The sequence below is a fragment of the Macrotis lagotis genome, chromosome 8, assembly GCF_037893015.1.
Source record: "Macrotis lagotis isolate mMagLag1 chromosome 8, bilby.v1.9.chrom.fasta, whole genome shotgun sequence".
NCBI classification, from domain to species: domain Eukaryota; kingdom Metazoa; phylum Chordata; class Mammalia; order Peramelemorphia; family Peramelidae; genus Macrotis; species Macrotis lagotis.
Genome location: NC_133665.1, coordinates 161,140,829 through 161,162,051, shown reverse-complemented (window position 1 = coordinate 161,162,051; position 21,223 = coordinate 161,140,829). Strand labels below are relative to the sequence as shown.

General features: G+C 36.0%; 1 protein-coding gene across 15 annotated transcripts in view; it reads right to left on the bottom strand.

Annotated features, from left to right (window-relative positions):
• FOXP1 (forkhead box P1) overlaps window positions 1-21,223 on the bottom strand; it is a 671,450-nt gene that overhangs the window by 564,656 nt on the left and 85,571 nt on the right. For all 15 annotated transcript variants that reach the window (XM_074198735.1, XM_074198737.1, XM_074198738.1 and 12 more), the window contains one exon: window positions 10,237-10,369. The gene's annotated coding sequence lies outside the window, so the exon portion shown is untranslated. The remainder of the gene's footprint in view (window positions 1-10,236; window positions 10,370-21,223) is intronic.

Below are 21,223 nucleotides of genomic sequence, written 5' to 3'. Positions count from 1 at the left end.
AATGGTTTAATCTGACCCTCCTCCCCTGGCTGGGAAATTTTTAAACTCTGCACATAGGAATTTAGGCAAAAAGCTTGAATTAAGATGAACTGAGAGAGGTTTAAAGTTTTTGCTCTAGTGAATGTGTTATGTCCAGGGAAATATGCAAACACAATACCATAAGAGGTTTAGAGAAGAATGGAAAGCATCTCCAGTAAAAATGTGGATTCTCTTTATCACATTCCTACATTAATTTCTTTCATAATAAAACCTATATTTAATTTTGTAAATATTCTATACTCAGAATCTTAAATGCAGTTAATACAAGAGTTTTTTTTCTAACCAAAGTGAGAAAAGACCGGTTGAAGAAACTATCTGAAAGATCGAAAAAGGGCCCTTTCTTTAAAGATATGAGTTCCCCCCTCCTCAACTCCACCTCTTCTAGGACCAAATAAATAAATTTCACTGCATATATATATACATATATATGTATCAACATGCTTAACATTAGCCAATGAATTTATATTCTCTTAGATTATATAAATTTATTTATACATATATGTATATATACACACACATATATATACTGTCACTTAGCAGAGTTAATTAAAACAATGTAATAGCTTCTGTGTTAAATGTAACTTTTAATTGAAATTTAATCTTTCTATAGCATTTTGGAGATTTTAAAATGGCATTTGCAGTCATACAATTTGGTCTGAAGAACTTAAAACTAAATTTGCTATAGAGATTGGCGGTCCACTGCTGTGAGATGCCTGCTGGGAGCATTTCATCACCTTCGAGCCCCTCCTGCCGATCATAGATGGGGGAGGGGAATGATGGACTCTTTCTCACAGTCATGAATTAAATTACTAATATATCCCATTACCACCACACAAATGCCATGTTAATTTCTGATCATCACCAAGCTAGACAATGGTTTCCACCCTGGCACTTGGCCAATTAGCTCTGTGGAAAAATATTCAGCCAATTATATAACTTGAATTAGGTTAAGGACTCAAGAGAAAGCAAAATAAACTCCTTGAAAAGACTTCTGAGATAAAATGTAAGTTGACACTGTCTTCATGTGCTCCAGCCAATGTTATACAATCTGATAGGCAGCTGCCAACATTCATAACTGTTTATTAAATCTAGCCTCTCTTTATGGTGCTAGCTAAGATCTGTATTTTTACCAATATTAGGTTCATTGTGTTATGAAAGAGACCAAAATACTTAAGATCATTCACTCTGGCTTATAAAACATATTATGTAGTTTATTAAATTGTTAAAATTACTTTTCAAAGTCAAAATTTCATAGAATAGAAGTTTGATCCAAACAAGGCTGTCTGGATCTCTGACTTAGTCTCTCTAAGCTGTCCAGTCTAACCTGAACACCTGGAAGAGGTCAATGCTAGGAATCAGGCAGCGGAGTTCTCAGCTGCTTTGCTCAAAAGCTAAGAAATAAATCCTGACACTAGACTCTTGATCCCTGGCACAGAAAGCTCCTGGGATGGCACACCTCTCTAGGGAAAGACGGATCCCATGCCTCCATAGTATCACTTCCTCTGGAAAAGGAACGCCTTGGAAATAGGATTCTTATCAAGTAAAATCAAAGGTTATAGAGAGAGGAATCTACAGGATTCAGAAGCCAAAATAACACCTCTGTTTAATTGATTAGCTGTGCCAGGCTAGAGAACAGAGAGTCCAGGATAGGCAGGGCGATGGGGAGAGGAAGGAATTACTTCTCAAAACAGTGCTACAGGAAAGGGTGGGAAGATACAATCTATAAATGAACTACTATATTCGAACATCCACCCTGAGTTCTTCTATGCAAATCCATGCTGATGTTATGACCACAATTATGATAAAGGCGGGGCAAGCTGCCTATCATCTACATATATATTTCTCCATTCTTTATACTCCACTTCCAGAGATATGCATTACCAACGAAACTGAATAAAACGGGGGAAAAATTAAATTACTAAAGCTTCATGTCACAGAAATGGAAACCCGTGTCAATCACCACTGGTGCATGGATCTATTAAAGAACTGCATCACCAACTCAGATTTTAAGTGCTAAGCCATCCTTTCTCTGTATTTTGTCCCTAAGTTAATTTATTATGCAAGCATGGCTATCTTCAACATAAATCGTGTACAGCACCCATTTTCCGACTTTAAAAATTTGCCATAATGAGCTATTTGTGCAAACCTTTTATCTTTCTGTTTCATTTCCTCACCTCTTTCAATGAAGCAATTTGCTGTTCTGGCTGCCTGCCCCCAGTGACCCTGGTCTACCATGAAGTGGCTTACCATGAAATTCTTTATTCAAAAAAATGTAGTTTATTTCTAGCCTAAAGACTCCAAATTAACAGCTGAAACAATTAATTGGAACTACTTTTGGTTACTCAATAAACTGTAAAGTTCTAAAAGGCAAAAGACTAGGAATGAATTTCTGACACAGAAATCCGGAATGTGGGAGCAGACACACACACTGCCGAAAAGAGGAACTTACTGCCTCAGGGAAGGGAATTACTCCTTAGAGCCAACCTTGGAGATGGTCCCTAGGGAAAAAGAAGTGAAAGCACAGAATTTCCGAACACTTGGGCCCAGCTCAGCAACTCTGTATCTCTGGAATTTGTTTCTTCCTTTAAGGAACAGAGCACTCCACGGAGTGTCTCACCCCAAAATGGGTAATGCAATCTTCTATCTCTGTCTTTGCCAAAGAGGCCCACCAAGCCCAGAAATGCATTCCCTTCTCATCTCCACATGAGTGGAGAGCTCCACCTAAGAATCCCAATCCTCACTTCCCACCTCTCCTAGCTGCTCTTGCCAACTCCATCATCAGTCTGTCCCTGGGCAACTGTCTAGTGACCGCAATATCTGATCACTTAACTCCAGTGTGAATGACATCTCAACTAGATTTCTACTACCACAAGCAAAGTCACACCTCAGATCTCATTATTATTCTTTTACTAAGATCACAAAAAAATCAGAAATCCCCATCCCTGACCACAGTTCTCTTAGCCCTCAGCCAATGCCACAGTCTCCACCTTATGCTTCATCTTCAAAATCCTGATGTCTGCCTTGTCTTGTTGTCCATCAAATCCCTTCTGACTTCATTTGCCTCGCTACCTCATCATGATCTCCCCTTCCAATAATGTATTTAATACTACTTACATGTCTTTCATTCCTGTGACCATCTATTTTTTTCAAATCATCAATGAAGCGAAACCATCCGCTTTTGCTCCCTTAGTTCTCAAGGCCACAGGGCATCCATGATAAAGGTCACACAGCCATTACTGGGACAAATGAAAATTCACAATGCTTAACTTTATCAGATTTAATAAATCAACCACATTTATGAAGTATTTAACTATGTATCAAATGCTGGACAGATGAGGTAATCAAGAATCTCTGTTCTCAAGGAACAGACATTCGAATGTGAAGACAATACAGGTAAAATCACAAGGTACAAGATAGTCAAAATAGATGGAAGGCAACATTAAATGCCCTGAAATCATTGTTTTCCCAGTTTCCTTCTTTCTACTAATGGTTTTGAACAATCTATTAGTTACACAGATCAAAAACTTTTTCAAATTTTTCTTTGACTCTTCCTTAACACCTGTCACAGTTTCAGCTCCTTGATCTTTCTAATGTTATCTATCTCCCTAATCTTTTTTTTCTTTTTTATATAAACCAGGATCCACCGAAAACCTCCTCTGATACCTTATTATGGTTACCATTGAAGGCTATAGGAAGGAATCACAAGGGTCTAAAAAAAACTGGAAATTTTTTTCAAGTATGAGTCTACTTTTATACTCTTCTTCATCCTCTTTCAACCAGTTATTGTCCAGTGGTGTGTGTGTGACTCTTTATGACCCTCTTTTGGGGGGAAGATGTTTCTTGGCAAAGATACCGGAATGGTTTGCATTTCATGTTCCACCTCATTATATAAATAAGGAAACTGAGGGAAACTGGGTTCAGTGACCTCCCCAGGGTCACACAGCTAGGGAGAATCTGAGATCAGATTTAAATACAGGAAGACAAGTCTTTCTCAGTCCACATCTGGTGTTCTCTCTCCATTTTACCACCTAGTTGTCCTGTCTATACTCTTAGGATCAACCTAACTGCGTTTGGAATGATTTATTATGATAGAACTGTGACTCTAGAGCTGGAAAATATCATAGGTAGTCATCTAAACCATCCCTTTATTTTATCGATGCTAAACTGAGTCATGGGGAACGTAAGTATATATAGAGAATCAGCTGGTACAGCATGACCAATGGTCTAATGCACAGTTTTCTCAGGGCTGTTAAGTGACTAGCCAAGGGTCATAGGAAATTAAACCCAGATCCTCTTCTCTTTCTAATTTCACTTACCTTTGAAGGGATTAATTTTTCAGACCATAGAAAATCATGAAGACTACCTACCAAAGCATAGGGAGAGTTGCAATCAGTGTCACTTGAAGGAAAAGTCAAAAAAAAAATCACAAGATTTGGAAACTCACTGGATTTTTGGAATGTGAAGAAAGAGGATTCTAGGATTACTCCAAGATTTCAATCCTGGAAATGATATTCTCTATAGGAACAGGCATTTCAGAAGATGAATGAGTTTAGAGGGAAAGATAATGAATTCTATTTTGGACATGGTGAGTTTGAGATTTCTACAGAATGTCTAATTCAAGAGGTCCAATAGGCAGTTTGTGATGCAAGACTAGAACTGGATATAGAAATATGGAAATCATCTAAATAGGGATGATAATTGAGCCCATGGGAGCTGATGAAATCATCAAACTCAAAACCCACCTACCATCTGATGTCTTTTGGGAGGCCCTAAAGTTCCCCTCTTCTGAATTGGCATAGTGTTTGTTCTCTCCCATGCCTTTTGTAAAACTCTACTTTATAATGAATCCATTATTGTACAAGTTTCATCTCCCCTACTAAACTCTGAGTACCTCAAGGGAAGGATTTATGTCATTATTTATGGCTATATTTCTTTACAATTTAGCTCAGGGCTTTTTCAAAGAGGAAGCACTCACTAGAGTGAGGGAGTGAGTGCCTGGTTATTACTGTTATTATCACCCATCAGCCAGAAAGAAGTATGATGGCAAATAATAGAAAGAGTACTGAACTTTGGGCCAAGACTATGAGGGTTTGAATCCCACCTCTGACACTGTCTGTGTGACCCTGAACAATTCATATAACTTTTCTGAGTCTGTTTCCCCAGTAAAAGTGAGCACCTCTCAGGTTGTACAAGAAACAAAATCATATCTGGAAAGTGATTTACCAATGTTGAAGTGGTATGGAAAAGTGTCAGCAAATATTTACAACAAACTGTTAATATCATCCTTCAGATGGTAGATTTTTATTCACTAGAAACATTCACTAGGCATATTTGCAAAATATTTAAGCTATTCTTCTACACTTAACTGAAATGAGTAAAATTAGTCCAGTAGACAGTAAATCCATTCATGTGGTTTTGTACACTTCATAAATCCATTTTGTAATAGTGAAATTGAGTCACACTATCTCAGGACCACAGACACAGAGATGACAAGTAACCAAGAAACTTACTTTGATCAAAATGTTCTTTCTATACTTTAAGAGTCTTAACCACTTCTGTGTGTATGGGAAAGACAGACAAACAGAAACAGAGAGAAACTATCAGATCTCTAACTTGCTGTTTCTCACATATGACACTCCATCTCTCAACCTTCTGTACTCGTCCTGTCTAGCCCTCATGGTAGGAACCTCACCAATGCACTTGAACCTAGTGTCTTTCAAGATTCAATCCAAAGCTGGCAATCATGATCTCAAACAAGCAAAAGCAAAAACAGACCCACTGAAAGAGATAATCAGGGAAACTATTATTGCGTTCAAAGGTACTGTAGACAATGAGGCAATATCAAAAATTTTTACAAGTTTCTCTCATAAAGGCCACATTTCTCAATTATATAGAGAACTGAGTCAATTTTTAAAAAGAGTCATTCCCCAAAATGATATATGGCCAAAGGATATGAAGAGATTTTTTTTAAAAAAGTCAAAACTAACTAGTTATGCGGAAAATGCTCTATTCAAAGTGTGTCAGAACGTCAGATAAGACTGTCAAAGATAATGCTTGAATTGAAATTTTCAAAAAAATCAATTTATTTATTTTCATCCATAATCACATGTATATTTTTAAGTTACAAAACTTCAATTGATTGATTCGAGGTATGTTAATGTCTTTTCTAGAACAGTGAATCAATCCAAGTATTCTAGTGAAAAATTTGGAACTACGTCCAAATAGCTGTAAAACTATACATGCCCCTTTAACCAGCAATACCACTACTAGGTCTAAACCCCAAAGAGATCAAAGAAAAAGGGAAAAAGACTTAAATGTGCAAAAGTATGTATAGCAGCTCTTTTGTTGGTAGCAAAGAATTGGAAACTGAGGGCATGGCCATCAGTTGGGGAATGAGACTGAACAAGCTGTGGCATAATGATTGCAATAGAGTACAACCATGCTATAAGAAATAATTTTGGGAGGTAGTTTCAGGAAAAAAGTCAGTTTACTTACTGTAAATAGAGATATATATGAACTGATGCAAAGACAAGTCAGAAGAAATGGGAGATCATTGTTCACAGTAACAGTAATGCTGTAATGATGATCAACTAATGAAAGACTTGGCTACTCTGATGGATAAAATGTTCTAAGCTCCAAAGAACTCACAAATGAAGTTGATAGAGCCTCCAGAGAGAGAACTGAAGAACCCTGAGTATAAATTGGACGCTTCCTTTTTTCCTTTTTTTTTCAATAAGGCTAATATAGAAATATACTTTGCTAATATACTGGTAACTGATAATATATTGCTTGCTTTTTGGTATATGATAAAGGTCTAGGAGAAGAGAATCTCAAACTCAAAATTTTTAAAAAAGAAAAGCTAAAAATAGAATTTCAAACTCAAAATTTTAAAAAAGAAAGCTAAAAGTACTTTTTAAAAAATTCAATTAAATTAAGGAGGGTGGAAGGAAATTTTGTAACTTAAAAATATACATGTGCATATGGATGAAAATAATTAATAGATTTTTTAATTCCAATTCAAGCATTACCTTTGACAGTCTTATCTGACATTCTGACACACTTTCAAAAGTGATTTATATCTATTTTAATATATATGATATAATATATATGAAAATATTATTTAAATGAGTATGAGATCGTAAATAGTGAGTTTACTGTGGAATGAGGAAAAACTTGGGTTTATGTCCTGCCTCTCATACCTATTATACCTATTAATAAGCAATGATCTACATAATTCACTAAGCTTTTAAGAGGCAGAGAAAGTGAATTTCCTCCTCTTGGAGACTCCCTATATCAAGAAATCACAGACCCAGTCCCAATCTAAAATTATTTGTGTCACTGTTAATTCCCATGAGAGAATATGTGCTCTTTGGGACAGGACTTAATTCATTTTTGTCTTTTTATTTCTGATGCTTAGCCTACTGCCTAACATTAGTTTGATTCCTGAAAAATGCAGGCTGATTAAGCAATTGATGAAGTTTAGTGGTTAGAATGAATATATTTTGTTTAACTGATCCCAGGATCCCAGGTTTCTGAGGTTGAAAGTGCTACCTTAAAGACCATATGATCCAACACTTTTATTTTAAAATGAGGGAACAAAGGACCAAAGGGCTTAAATGACAACCAAAGTCACGCAGAAGTTTGAAAACTAAGTCTGTAAGCTAATGTTTTGGACTCCAACTCTATCTTTCTTCCCATTTCACCATGAACTCTCCAATAGATGTTCAAAAAACAATTTCTCATTAACTGATAGATTAATTTAAATAGTTGTGGTCAATCATTTTATTAACCACTTTTCAAAAAGGATAAAAATATATCCATTAAGTTACTTTATACCATGTAAGCACTCCTCTAAGTCCTGGAAATACAAAGTTAGAAAGGGAAAGACATCATCAATCAGTAGAGTTTTCAGACTTTCTCATGTATATTTGTATTATTCAGGAGGAAAGAGAGAAAACTTTTTGATATGTCGGCAATGCTATATGGGTTTATTCAACTGCTCACTCTGCCAGTCAGTAAAACAATTAGCAATTACTATAATTATTGCTAAATGACATGTTACTCATGCTACCTAGGCAAAACAACAACTTCTTAAAAACCTTTATTGACTAATGGGAAAATTCAGTATTTTTCTTGTGCTTATTTAGTTCCTAATACTGAAGGAAGGCACCCAAATGAATACAGATGGAGGAAGCCCTAAATTTTGTCAACATTCATCTCCATGCACACTCAATAAATCAAATTTCAATTCCTTTTTATTAAAGGCACAGGGGATATGGGTTCCACTCTTGGCCTTGCAACTGTTAGCTATGGGACTTTCAAAGCCTTTGACTTTTCTGAGCTTCTTTTCATCACTTTTAAGATGAGCAAAGTGGACTAAATTATCTCAAAGATTTTTTAAAATACTCTAAAGGTACATCCAAAAATGAATCTGTTTCTTTACATTAATGATTTCCAAATTTTTCTCAAAAAGTAACATTTTCTATTTGCCCCATTTCCTTTGAAATAAAGATAGAATCCTATCAAGAATACAAACATTATCATTTCTAGCATGCTGGAGTTTGAATTACGGGCAAGTAGATGACAAAATTGTTCTATTAAAATCACAGGACTTCAGACTTTTTGGAATGGATCATTTATTCTCACAGGATATGTGGCACTGAGGAATACACAGAACATTTCTGTGTCTGTGTAATGGGCTCACTAGCATCACATTACATCCAAATCTAAAATTTATTTTTAAAGTCAGTCGTAAAGAGGGTGAAAGACTCAGATTCAGACTTTGAATCCAAGTCCATTACACTGCATTGTCAAATTAAAATTAAATAAAACTCTTTCTTACCAGCATAATCAAATATGACAAATTACTAATATTGGTTTCCACCATTAGCAATTCAAAGACTAGAATTGTCACAATGAGTCCATGAAGATCACCTCACAATATGATAAAGTCACAGGGATCAGTACTGTTATCAAAAGACACAAGGTGCAACCCCCCACTGCCTTGCAAAAAACAAAAACAAAGCAAAAGACACAAGGACTTTCTAAAAAATAGTAAGCCACTTAAACTCCAAGCAATTTCAGGAATTTTACAAAAGTAAGTTATACAATAATATATTATTCAGGACCTTAGGAAGATAATATGGCAACATGTCAAGGATTTATGATTTCATCAGTATCAAACTCTCTCTACCACCACTGACTACAACCTGTCTATAAGGTCAGTCAGAGTCTGAAGTCCTAAGAAGCTGCCCAAAATCACCCAGAAAGGAAAAAGAGAAAATAGGGGCTTCTAGCACTCTATACTTTGTATACTGCTCCAAAAATTAAAAATTTACAGGGGAGGGGGAAGATTTATTTTCAAGAACTTATTGCTAATCTTTGAACATTTGATACAACAGTTTACTGGGTACATCATACTAGGAGAGAGAAAGGAATCCTCTCTTCCCTTAAGAGAGCTCCAAGGATCTGGTCACTAAGGCCTTTTTTTCTGAGCTTCTTTTCATCACCTTTAAGATGAACATGGTGGACTACATTATCTCAAAGATTATCTTTAACTGCTCTAAGGGTACATCCAAAAATGAATCCGTTTCTTTACAGTAATGATTTCCAAATTTTTCTTAAAAAGATAAGTTTTCCATTTGCCTAGGAAATTTAAAATTTGGAAGAGAATTCTCCACAAGGGGACATCTTAGCCTTAATTCACACACTCTAATACCCTCCCCCCACCATTCACATTTTATCACTTAGGAAGGCCTCAGGAAAATTTGGAATCCTTGGAGAATACCATGATCTTCATGTATCATTGAGTTGTAATGGAAACTAAGGGAAAACAACTTTTTCTATTTTGGATGTGGTAAATTTAAAAAGTCAAGCCATAAGTCTTGAATTTAAAAAAGTCTTTCACTTGTCATCTTGAATTGTCAGCTACAATGACTGGTTAAGTCTGCCATGATGCCTCTGTTATAGATGAACTCTGTACCTATTCAAGAAAACAATACAACTAAAGTGTGTTTAGCATCCACTTCTTTTAAAATGATAATTGCATTCCTGATAACCAGAAACTCAGATAATGTTGAATCTTTTGTGTACTTTCTTTGGTGATTTTTTTCATCCTTCGCTAGCAGACTTTTTTTGTTCATTTAATATTAACACCAATAGACATATCAGACTTCAAAAGAAAGCTTCTTAACTCACCCTTTTTGCTAGTGGGCATCACACCTCTGCACTCCTGGTCTACCACAGCTCAGAGCAGAGCCATGGAAGCTTCACCATTGCCAAATGCTTTTTTTTCGGGAACTGGAATTGATCAGAAAAAGCTCTTGGGACACTGAAACACAAAAATATTTTTTAAACTTAAGTTAGATGTGACTTCTCAAACCACCACTTCCTTAAACATGAAAACAGTAAGACAGACATAGCGTCTAGAAGCAAGAGGAAAACACCTTTGTAACTAGAATATTTCAATACACTAAGTGTGATTATATAAAAAATAGACCGGAAATACTGCTCTGAAAGATGTTTACCAACTATTCAGCACAAAGATTAAAAGGCTGCTATTCTTTAATGAAGAGAGTTCTTCCATAAAAAAAAGTATTTAAACATATATTTTAGCATTATTTATACAATGTAGCACCTTGGTTTTATTTTTTTTTAAATAGCAAAAAATATTGCTTTAAATTCAAGTCCTGGCAGGAGGGTGGAAAGGGCATTATTTCTACCCTGGTAATGATATTTTCCATAGGTTGAAGAAAACATGAAAATATTCAATATCACTCATTTTCAAAATGAAATTCAGTGGGTAGACCCTTAGATCTCAAAGAAAAAGAGGAGAATAAGCACCACAAGCAACTAATAGTTACTTGTAATTCTTTTCCCCCTCAGAAGGTTGTTTTCATTTTTTAAATATTCAAGGATTAATGAACTATATAATCTCAATCAGATCACTTTTGTGTTCTGAGTTTCCATTGTATGATTTATAAAATGAAGGAGTTGGACAACATCAGTTTTTCCTCCAACTAACTTTGTCAGGGAAATTGAGGTTTGAAATTGATCAGCACTTACCATAAGTACTGATTCAGCAAATTTTCTAATAGAAGATAAGTCCTCTTTATACTAAAAAGTTGCCACACATTATTAATCTGTTTTGTGTGTGTATATATATATATATATATAGATATAGATATATATGTATATATATCTATATCTATATCTATATCTATATATATATATATATATGAATTGAAAACTTTAGAAGAAAGACATTGATCTTTTCCCATTTAAGGCCTCTTTACAGCATAGGTCCATGAAAGAGGTTATCACCAGGATAATCTCAATCTCAAAAGCCCATTAGATCAAAAACTCTAGGAAAGTAGAGACCTTTACACCCTTCATATCTGAATCTCCAGTGCTTCCCACAAGACTGCTTGGCACATATCAGAGCTTACTAAATGCTTGTTGATGACTTGGCTTTGTAATTATTTAAGCTTAAAGATCAAGTGACAAGATCACAGAAGTAATGATTGATCTATCTGGAATCTGAACCCAAAGCCACTCACTTCAAATGTATTCTAGTTTTCAGTGAAGCAAACCAGCTCCCTTTGGCAAAGATACAGTTTCCAAAAAGCTAAACTGTTACTATTCATCATCCTCATTAAAAAGCAATATTACTGGTAACATGTTTCACTATGCATCAAAATAAGTATTCACTATTAGGTAAGTGTTATGTTGTTTTCTTTTTCTATAGGGCTTTTTACATCCATAAAAAATGTTTAGCAATCACTCAACTTGATTCTCAGTTTCAAGCTAATGCTACATCTTCAAGAATATTTCCCATAAATTGACAGCTTAGCTTGGGAACCCCAAAAAAGAATCTAGTTAACTATACAAAACTCCTGTAAGGGGCATGTCCCCTCCAGAACTGTGCATGGAGCAAATTCACCCCTCAATTTTCCAATAAAGACCTCAAAACTGGTAACAGAAGTTTCTACATCAAAATGCCCAAGGAATATGTCTTGCTTCAATGTATGCTCCACTTAGGCAAAGTGTGGTGCAGTGCCTCCAACAGGCAACAAAAACCCACTGATTCTCTGGGGCTTCCCTGTAGCTTTATGAAAGCTCACCATGTGCAAAAGAGGCGAGAGTATGAGTTCATTAATCATTCTTGACTATTAGGACGTTCTGCCAAACTATTTTTCAGCTATTTTAAGTCAACAACATTTGTTCATTGTCAAGATGGGTCAGAGGATTGTATTCGGCATGATAGAAAATTAAGAGGAAATAGATCATGTGATCTCTTGCTGTCAAAGAAGTCAGATTACACATCACAGAATATCAGCACTAAAAGTTATCTCCCAGTCCAGGAGTTCTTAATTCTCTTCTTTTTTTTTTATAGACTCCTTTGACAAAGTGGTGAAGCCCACAGACTTCATTTTTAAATGCACAATACAAAATATGGAGATTCACAAAAGAATTCAATTATTTTGGAATAGTCATCAAAATATTTTAAAAACATGTTTGTGGCTGTGAATTAAGAACCTTGATCTAATCCAGTCTTCTCATTTACAGCAATTTATTGTGGAATCAAAACTATTAGATGATTTCCTAAGTACCTTTCTTCTTAAGCAACTCTCTACCAAGAACTGGGATAGGTGCTGGGGAAACACAAAATAAAATACTGTTTCCCCTCAGGGAACTTGCATTCTATTGGGGAAATGAAAGGTACACACACACACACACACACACACACACACACACACACACACACACACACAAAAATAATATTCATAATAAACATAACATTATTTTTGAGGGGATACCTCTGGCAGTTTTGGGGATCAGAAAGAGTCCCATGTAGGAGGTGACATGTGAGCTGAATTTTGAAGAAAACTAGTAATCTAAGTAGCAGAGGAGAGAGAGGAATGGACTTCCAACCTGGAGGACAGCTGAGCAAAGGTACAGAGATAGATGACAGAATAGTATATATGAGAAATAGAAATAATGCTGAATATCAAGTGTCCCGGAGACCATCACTGAAGTAAGTGCTACTTATACCATGTAACTTATGATCCAGTGGGAAGAAAGAGCCAACAAAAATGAAAAAGACAACAAAATAAACCCCCACATACAAATGAACCAGATGAAGATTAAATCTGCTATATGTAAATATAGGCATAATTATAAAAAAGTGAGATGAATCCAATTGATGTTTACTAGTGGTTAATCAGAGAAGATTTTAGAAAGGAATAAGTACTGAGAAATCTTCCTATGGAGGCGAGAGAGAGAGAGAGAGAGAGAGAGAGAGAGAGAGAGAGAGAGAGAGAGAGAGAGAGAGAGAGAAAGGAGGAAAGGGGGAAAAAAGCATTTCCTCAAGAGGGAATGGGCTGTTCAAAGGCCCAGGGGTGGGAGTCAGCAAGTCATATATAAGAGTCATCAGGAAGGCTTCCCTCGTTGGAGTAGCCATTCATTCAAAGTGGAGGCATAATAGGAGAGGAGGGTAGGAGGGCAGATTGGTGAAGGAAAGACTTGGATGAGATGTTTAATTTTGGTGCAGGAAGCAATTTGCAGTCACGGCAGGTTTCATAGCAGAGATGTGATATAATCAGACAACACTTGAAGAAAATGATCCTTGTTGCTGTCTTGACTGATGCTTTGCTACCTATTCACTTCCAACTAAATCGAGTGGGCATGTCTAAAGATAAAGGGGAAACATCAGTAAATATGCCCTCTCCAAAGAAATAAATACCTCTCAGGTCAATCGCAATATGCTGGCACTTTGCTCAACTACCACTCATTATAACATAGACTGTGGGCAAGGGCACTTTAGAACTGAGCCCATCCAAGGCGGGTGAGTGCTGGCAAAGACCTGGCTCTTGCAACATGCCCCGTGGCATGTCCTGGAAGGCAAGCATGGTAGTGAGAATCCAATGAATTCATCAAGAATTGCAATAAATTAAAATATCATTGAAATATTTTAGAGAAAAGGCTAGAAGGAGTTAAAGCATGCATTGTGCTATATTCAATCTGTTTTCATAGAAATTTAAAAGGCCAAATTATGATCCTGGGTATCATTAAAAAGCATGAGACTCTCTCTCATTCCTATTTACATACTAAAATGTATATAGTCTCTTGGTAGATAATACCCAACTTGTTAACTCATGTAGCTACTTAAAATAATAGAGTCTGCATAGAATGAAAAGTCTAAGATTCAATTCTCTTGGAATTTTTTTTTTAAAGTAAGGCCCCAAATGTTTAGGGAATATCCTTACCAGGCAACTCAGGCAAATAAACAGGTAGAGGCTGTAATAAAATATATGATATTTCCTAGTTTTGTTCTCTTCTGTTTATTTTTCCCTGCAGCAATCCTCACTTTGTACATTTGTCTACAGGGAACTGGGAAGGAGCAGCTGCAGACTCCCTAAGGCCACTACCTAGCAATCAAGTTGTTTACAAAACACCACCATAGAGCAAAAACAAAAACAAAAAACAAACCCAGACTCATATCACAAAAACCTTCCACTTTCAAAATAGAATTTAAAAAAAAAGAAATTGCCAAAGCTACCAAAAGTTTGGTGCATTTATCAAACTCATTGATGTAGAAGAGTAATTGAAATAGAAAGAACATATTTTGTTTGATGTCACTTTTGGAATTGTTTGCATTGGCAACAGAACTGTGATAAATCACAAGCACTTGATTCCTTCAATGACTGCCGGGTACCTGCCTTAGAATGAGCAGAGTCTGGTGGTGGCAACCAGAGAAACATTGGATAGACCTTTAACAAGCCCCTCCCAAGCCCAAAGTGGTCCATCACATACTGAGGCAACAGGAAAAGAAACCCCAAAATTACAAAAAATAAAACCCTCCTCTTTTTTCTGGGATTACCTGGATCTAGCCTGAGAGTTAAAAGAAAGAGGTACAATTCAAATGATCAGCCAAATGATCAAACTAGATCTCAATAACCAGAAAGATAGGCAGGCAGATAGAGATATTGGTAAATAGAGTGGGATGATAGATTCATTTATTATAGCAGTTTTAAAAGTATTTTTAACAAAGTCATCCAGTAAAATTCTGCCACAGGACTAACCCAGATGTTTCTTTTATCCCTCACTGTCCACAAGGTAAAGTGGTCACATTTTCTATATGAGGTTCTAGACTGTTATAGGAAGGACACAAGTATAAGAGTTAAAACATTAATCATTAGCTAACAATTTTCCTTTGAAATAAGAAGTAGAATGAAGAAAATAGGGCTACACTAACCACCTCTCCCAGAAATAACTTTTCAAGGGCATTAAATATCATTCTAGTAGTCCAACAACTGCCAAAATAGCTTTATTTAAGGGTATAATTTGGAAACTTTCCAATTCATAAATAAAATGTGAATAATTTCTCAATGAATATTGCTGTATCAAAAAAACCAGAAATAAATGAAAGTCCATTGACTAGAAAATGACTAAACAAGCCAAGTTAGGTAACTATAAAGAAATACGACCTCATCTTAAGAAATAATAAATATAAAGAATTCGGAGAACATGACTAGGCTTGTAGAATCCAGAGAACAACATGACTATGATCTTTTAAACAACAGGAGTAATAAAAATCAGCCAAACCAGAACCAATTATAATAAACGATCTTGGTGCTAGAGAACTGATTCTCCCTCTTCTTAGTAAGGAAGCAGGGTTCTATATGTGGAATTTAAGGAGAGATGCCTGGTGTACCAGGTGCACAAGGCAAAAAGATGGAGATGGGAAGTTGGCACATCATATGTTAAGAAAAGAGAGAAGGCTAGTTTGGCTGGATTGCAGAATGTATAAGGGGAAGGAATGAAACATGTGTAAAGTGTAAAGCCAGGACAGAACTATTAAGCTTTGATAAATATCTCATAAGATCTATGCAGGGAGGTGTCATTACTATTCCCATTTTACAATTTAGGAAACTGAGCCTGATAGATGTTAAATGACTTGCCCAGGGTCATATAGATAATAACTGTTTAAGGCTGCTTTAACCCAGAGTTTCCTAACTTCAGGCTCAACACTTTCTACTGTCACCTAGCTTCCTAAGTATAAGTACAATGAAGCTAAAATAATACTAATTATGATGATGATAGCTAATATTTATATAGTGCTTATGTAGCAGACACTCTGATAAGTATGTTGCAATTATTATGCCATTTGCTTCTCACAACAACCTTAGGAGATAGGTATTTTTATTATCTTCATTTTACAAATGAAGAAACCAAGGCACAAAAATTGAGGACTTGCTCAGGGTCACAAAACGAGTAAATGTTTCAGACTGGATTTGAACTCAGGTCTTTCTGACTTCAGGTCTAGCACTCTACCCACTGTGTCATCTAGATACCTAAACATTAAGTTCAATGAGTAGAAAATCAGATTACCTGAAATCACGGTCAGTGTTCCTGAGTATTAATCTGAAAATTATTTGTTTCAACTCTTATTGTTAACTAAAATCTTTCTAAAGTGTTATCACTGTCCAACCTTAGCAAGTAAAAAATCAATGAAATTATTTCACGCTTTCCAAATAAAGAGGAAAAGGACCCATGAAGACAAAAGTAACTGTAGCAGTTCTTTTTTATTATTAGTGGTGGCCAAGAACTGGAAAATAAGGGATGCTAATCAAGTGGGAAATAGATAAATTGATTATGGCATTTAAATGTGTGGGAACATTATTGTAGTGTAAGAAATGATGCAGGAGATGGCTTCAGAGGAAACCCAAGAAGATATATATATATATATATATATATATATATATGAACTGATGAAAAACTTAAGCAGTAACAATATTGTAAAGACCAACATCTCAGAAACTGTTGAAAACTCTAATCAACTCAAAGACCAATAAGGATCCCAGAAGAGCTTTGGCCAAACCTGCTACCCACCTCTTGACAGAGAGGTGATGAATTCAAGGGGAAGAATGAGAAATATATTTTTGAGCATGACCAATGTGAAAATTAGTTTGGCTTGACCATATTATAAGAGTTTTGTTCTTTCTTTTTCTTTTTGCCCAAGAGACAGGGAATAAGATGGGAAGGAGAAAGAATAAATTTTGGTTAATTTTTAATATGTTTGCAATGTAAACACTAACAGACTCCCTTCTGTAGGGGTGGGGGGAGGGAAGCAAGATTAGGGAGAAAATGTAAAATCTTTCAAAAAATTTTAAAAAATAAAAGACAGGACTACAAAGAACAAAAAAAAGAAAAAATTATAATATATTTGGTCTCTCTGATGTCTGAGGATCTAGCAATACCTTAAAATCACCATTATGAAAATCAGGAAGTAGTCTAAAGCACTGAGATTCATAATTGCTGAATGGGTAGGAAATGGGGCTTAGTATATATTGATTCCTGTGTTTGATTTCCAAGTTGTTTTCATGTGATGAAAATAAAGCAATATATATACAAAGTAGTTTGATAATTTTAAAGTGATAAAATTTCAAAATACAAATTTAGGTATTATTAGTTAATTTTAAAAATTCCTGATAAGGTGTTTCTTTTTTTGGCTGTTATTTTTCTTGGTTTCCTAAATCTTAAACTCAGGCAAAAAAAATTAAAAACAAAACCAAAATAAATTAAGGGTTCTAATGAATTAAGTTCCCAATTAATCAAGGTTTTAGTATACAATTATAAATATCTTCATCAAAAAAGTAATGAAGAGGAAAGATTCCATATACTGAAAGGTTCTATTGGGCCCAAAAGTCATAACAGGGAAGTCTGTGCTACTCTACTGCTTCCATAATTTTTTTTTGCAAGGCAAATGGGGTTAAGTGGCTCACCCAAGGCCACACAGCTAGGTAATTATTAAGTGTCTGAGACCGGATTTGAACCCAGGTACTCCTGACTCCAAGGCCGGTGCTTTATCCACTGCGCCACCTAGCCACCCCTTACTGCTTCCATAATTAAAGTTGGTGTTCCACTTTGACTTATCATGACAGTAAAAAGGTACAGGAAAAAAAAATCATAAGTCGGAAGGAACCCCAGAAATCACCTAGTTCAATTCCAACCATAGTCATGAATTCTGACTATATCACTACCAATAATGGTTCTGGGGAGGGGCATTTTATTTAAAAAGATCTCAAGTAAAATAGAACTTGATCCTCCAGCAAAAGACAACAGTAATCTGCTGTTGAATCACTCAAATTGTTAAAATATATTTTCCCCTCATGGCTAGCCAAAAATCTGCTTTCTGACATCTTTTACCTAATGGTCCTACATCTGCCCATCTAGATAAACCAAATGAATCTAATACCCTTCTATAAAATAACTTTTCAAATATTCAAAGACATAATTCTCACTGCCTCTCTCTTTTTAAAGCTGAACATCCATAGTTTCTTCAAATGATCCTCATCAAGACTGGTTTCCATTCTCTGACCAACCTTGATGAGCCCTCTATCGGATGCATTCCAGCTTATCAAAATCCTGTCTAAATATTCCAGATGAGTCCAAGGGGAGAATAGATGTCACAGAGAGTAAAGCATCAGCCCTGAAGTCAGGAGGACCTGAGTTCCAATTTGGTCTTATACTTGCTTGCTGTGTGACCTTGAGCAAGTCATTTAACCCTGATGGCTTTGCATCCAGGGCTTATCTCCAGTTCTCCTGATTCATATTGGGCCATTGGGATGGGATGACTTAATAATACAAAGTGAGGTTGGTGACTTAGCACAACACCTAATCAGAATATCTCTTCCCATTCTATACACTACATTTCAAGGGATCTTTACTACTCACTATTTTAGCACTTTAGCACTCAAAGAGTTCCCCACACCAATGAAATCACAGATCAAAAACAAAAGCAAACAAAACAATCACCCTCATAAACAAAGGAAGTTTGTGGTTTCATGTAATAATATTTTGTTTTTACATTCAGATACTGTTTTTTAATTGATGAATATTTTAAACTTAGTAGAAAGATTTTCTTTTAATTAAAAACTAAATTCTATTATATTATGAAGTTATGGTTGGTTCTTCCTGCTCCAAGCCACATTTGTTTCCCATATCCTCCAAACATCACTTTTGGAGCAGTTACAGTGTGTACCACATATTTTCACTTAATTATCTTGTGCCCTCAATTTTCATTTGATTGTCTCACCTTGGTTTCTGCCCTAATTGATGTGAATGATTAGCGCTCTTCTATCTCTTTCTTTCTGTCCCTACTTCCCCCAACCTAGCACCTGGGACAAGGTTGTTGCTTGTTGATTTGCCTTGCCATACACACCAACATTATGCAACCTCACTCAAAAAATTCCTGTTGAAGAAATGGGTGAGTATAAAGTCACTAACACTGGCTGTGTGTTAATATTCCACAATCAAATTAATATTAATTATGTCAATACTCAATATTAACACACTAATATTTGAAACCTTAGCAGTTTGCCAACTCAACTTCTTAGAAATTGATATATGGGGGGGGGCAGCTAAGTGGTACAGTGGATAGAGCACTGGCCCTTGAGTAAGGAGGGCCTGAGTTCAAATCTAGCCTCAGACACTTAATAATTACCTAGCTGTGTGACCTTGGGCAAGTCACTTGACCCCACTGCCTTGCAAGAAAGTAACTAAGGGGCAGCTAGATGGTATAGGAGGATCTGAGTTCAAAACCAGTCTCAGACACTTAATAATTACCTAGCTGTGTGACTTTGGGCAAGTCACTTAACCCCACTGCCCTGCAAAAAAACAAATAAGAAAGTAACTGATAGGTGGTACTGTGGATAGAGTACTAGAACTTCAGAAAGGAAAACCTGATTTCAAATCTGGCTGGAGCCATGTTTTAGCTATATGATATTGGGCAAGTCACTTGACCTCTCTCAGGCCAGTTTCCTCATCTGCAAAATGGTTAAAAAAAATAATAGCACCTACCTCCCAGGGTTGTTGTGAGGAACAAGTTAAATAATATTTGTGGATCCTTTAGCAAGTCTATGATGAAGATGCTAATTAATAGCTACTGAGTAATTTACTAGAAGAATATGACAAACTGAATTTCAGTTAATTATCCTCTAAAAAAATGAAAACCATCAGATATGTCCTCAGAGTCTGGTATATCAGGAAGGTCTTCTGGGCTCACCAAAGTTTAGCCCAAATAGTCAAGGAGGACAGAGATAAAGAATGGCAGATGATTTCATTCATTCGTTATTCAGAAGTACATGTGCCTCTATACTTCATCTCCCCTAGCCCTCTTTATCACAAGCTTCTAAAGACACACACACACACACACACACACACACACACACACACACACACACACACCTTAGTTCTAATTCAGAGATCAATGATATTTTCTAAATAAAACTCAAAAAACATGATGAAAGCACGAGTTCTTTGAATTCTAAAAAACAGTCCTTTATTTCTAATCATTAAAACAACCTCTTAGAAACAAACCAAATTGTCCATTGCTCTAACCATCCTGAGTTACAGCTCAGAAAATTGCTCTAAAATGCTTCACTGTAAAATATCACTGGAATAACTGGGTCTTCCAATCAGTTAAATAGAGAAGTCAAAAGAAAGTCTTCTGGGTTTAAATTAGTGGATTATGACTTCAAAAGACTCAAAAGGGACTCACAATCTGGGAACTAAAGGTACAAAGTAACTTGACTGTCCCTTTAAAAGAACTCAACTCCCGTGAGTTCACAACTGATCCCACCAAACATCAAGTTTAGTATTTCTTCTGATGAAAATGATGACTATCCTCTAATTACAACACAACCTCTCTTTTCTCATCCCCACTGTGAAGGCTGAATGGGCTGCCATCCAGTGGTCAAGCTTTATTCCAAAAGTCACTATGCTTTTAATACCTGGGAAGTAGAAAACTTCCATTCAAATGCTCCCTGAATCACCAGATGATTCTGTGCCAGTGGAACCCCAAAACTCAAAAGTCCATTCATGTAGAAAAATGTCTGAACAAAGGCTCTGTGACAGATTGTTATCCAAAAACCAGGTGAGCTCTGATGACATTCAGCCAGGAGAGTCAGTGGGTGAAAGATTTGGCGGACAGCAAAGTCTCAAAGATGGTCACCAGATCAGAAAGGGCATAGGATTTCCATCAAGAGGAGAAGTGCCTATATTGGCAAAAGCTAGGTTAGTGGAGAAGTACTGAAATGTTAAAGATGCAGAACAAACTTTTTGCTGGCAGTCTGCTTCTCAATAACACCACCACACTCCTCACCCTCCAGAGCCTCTTTAA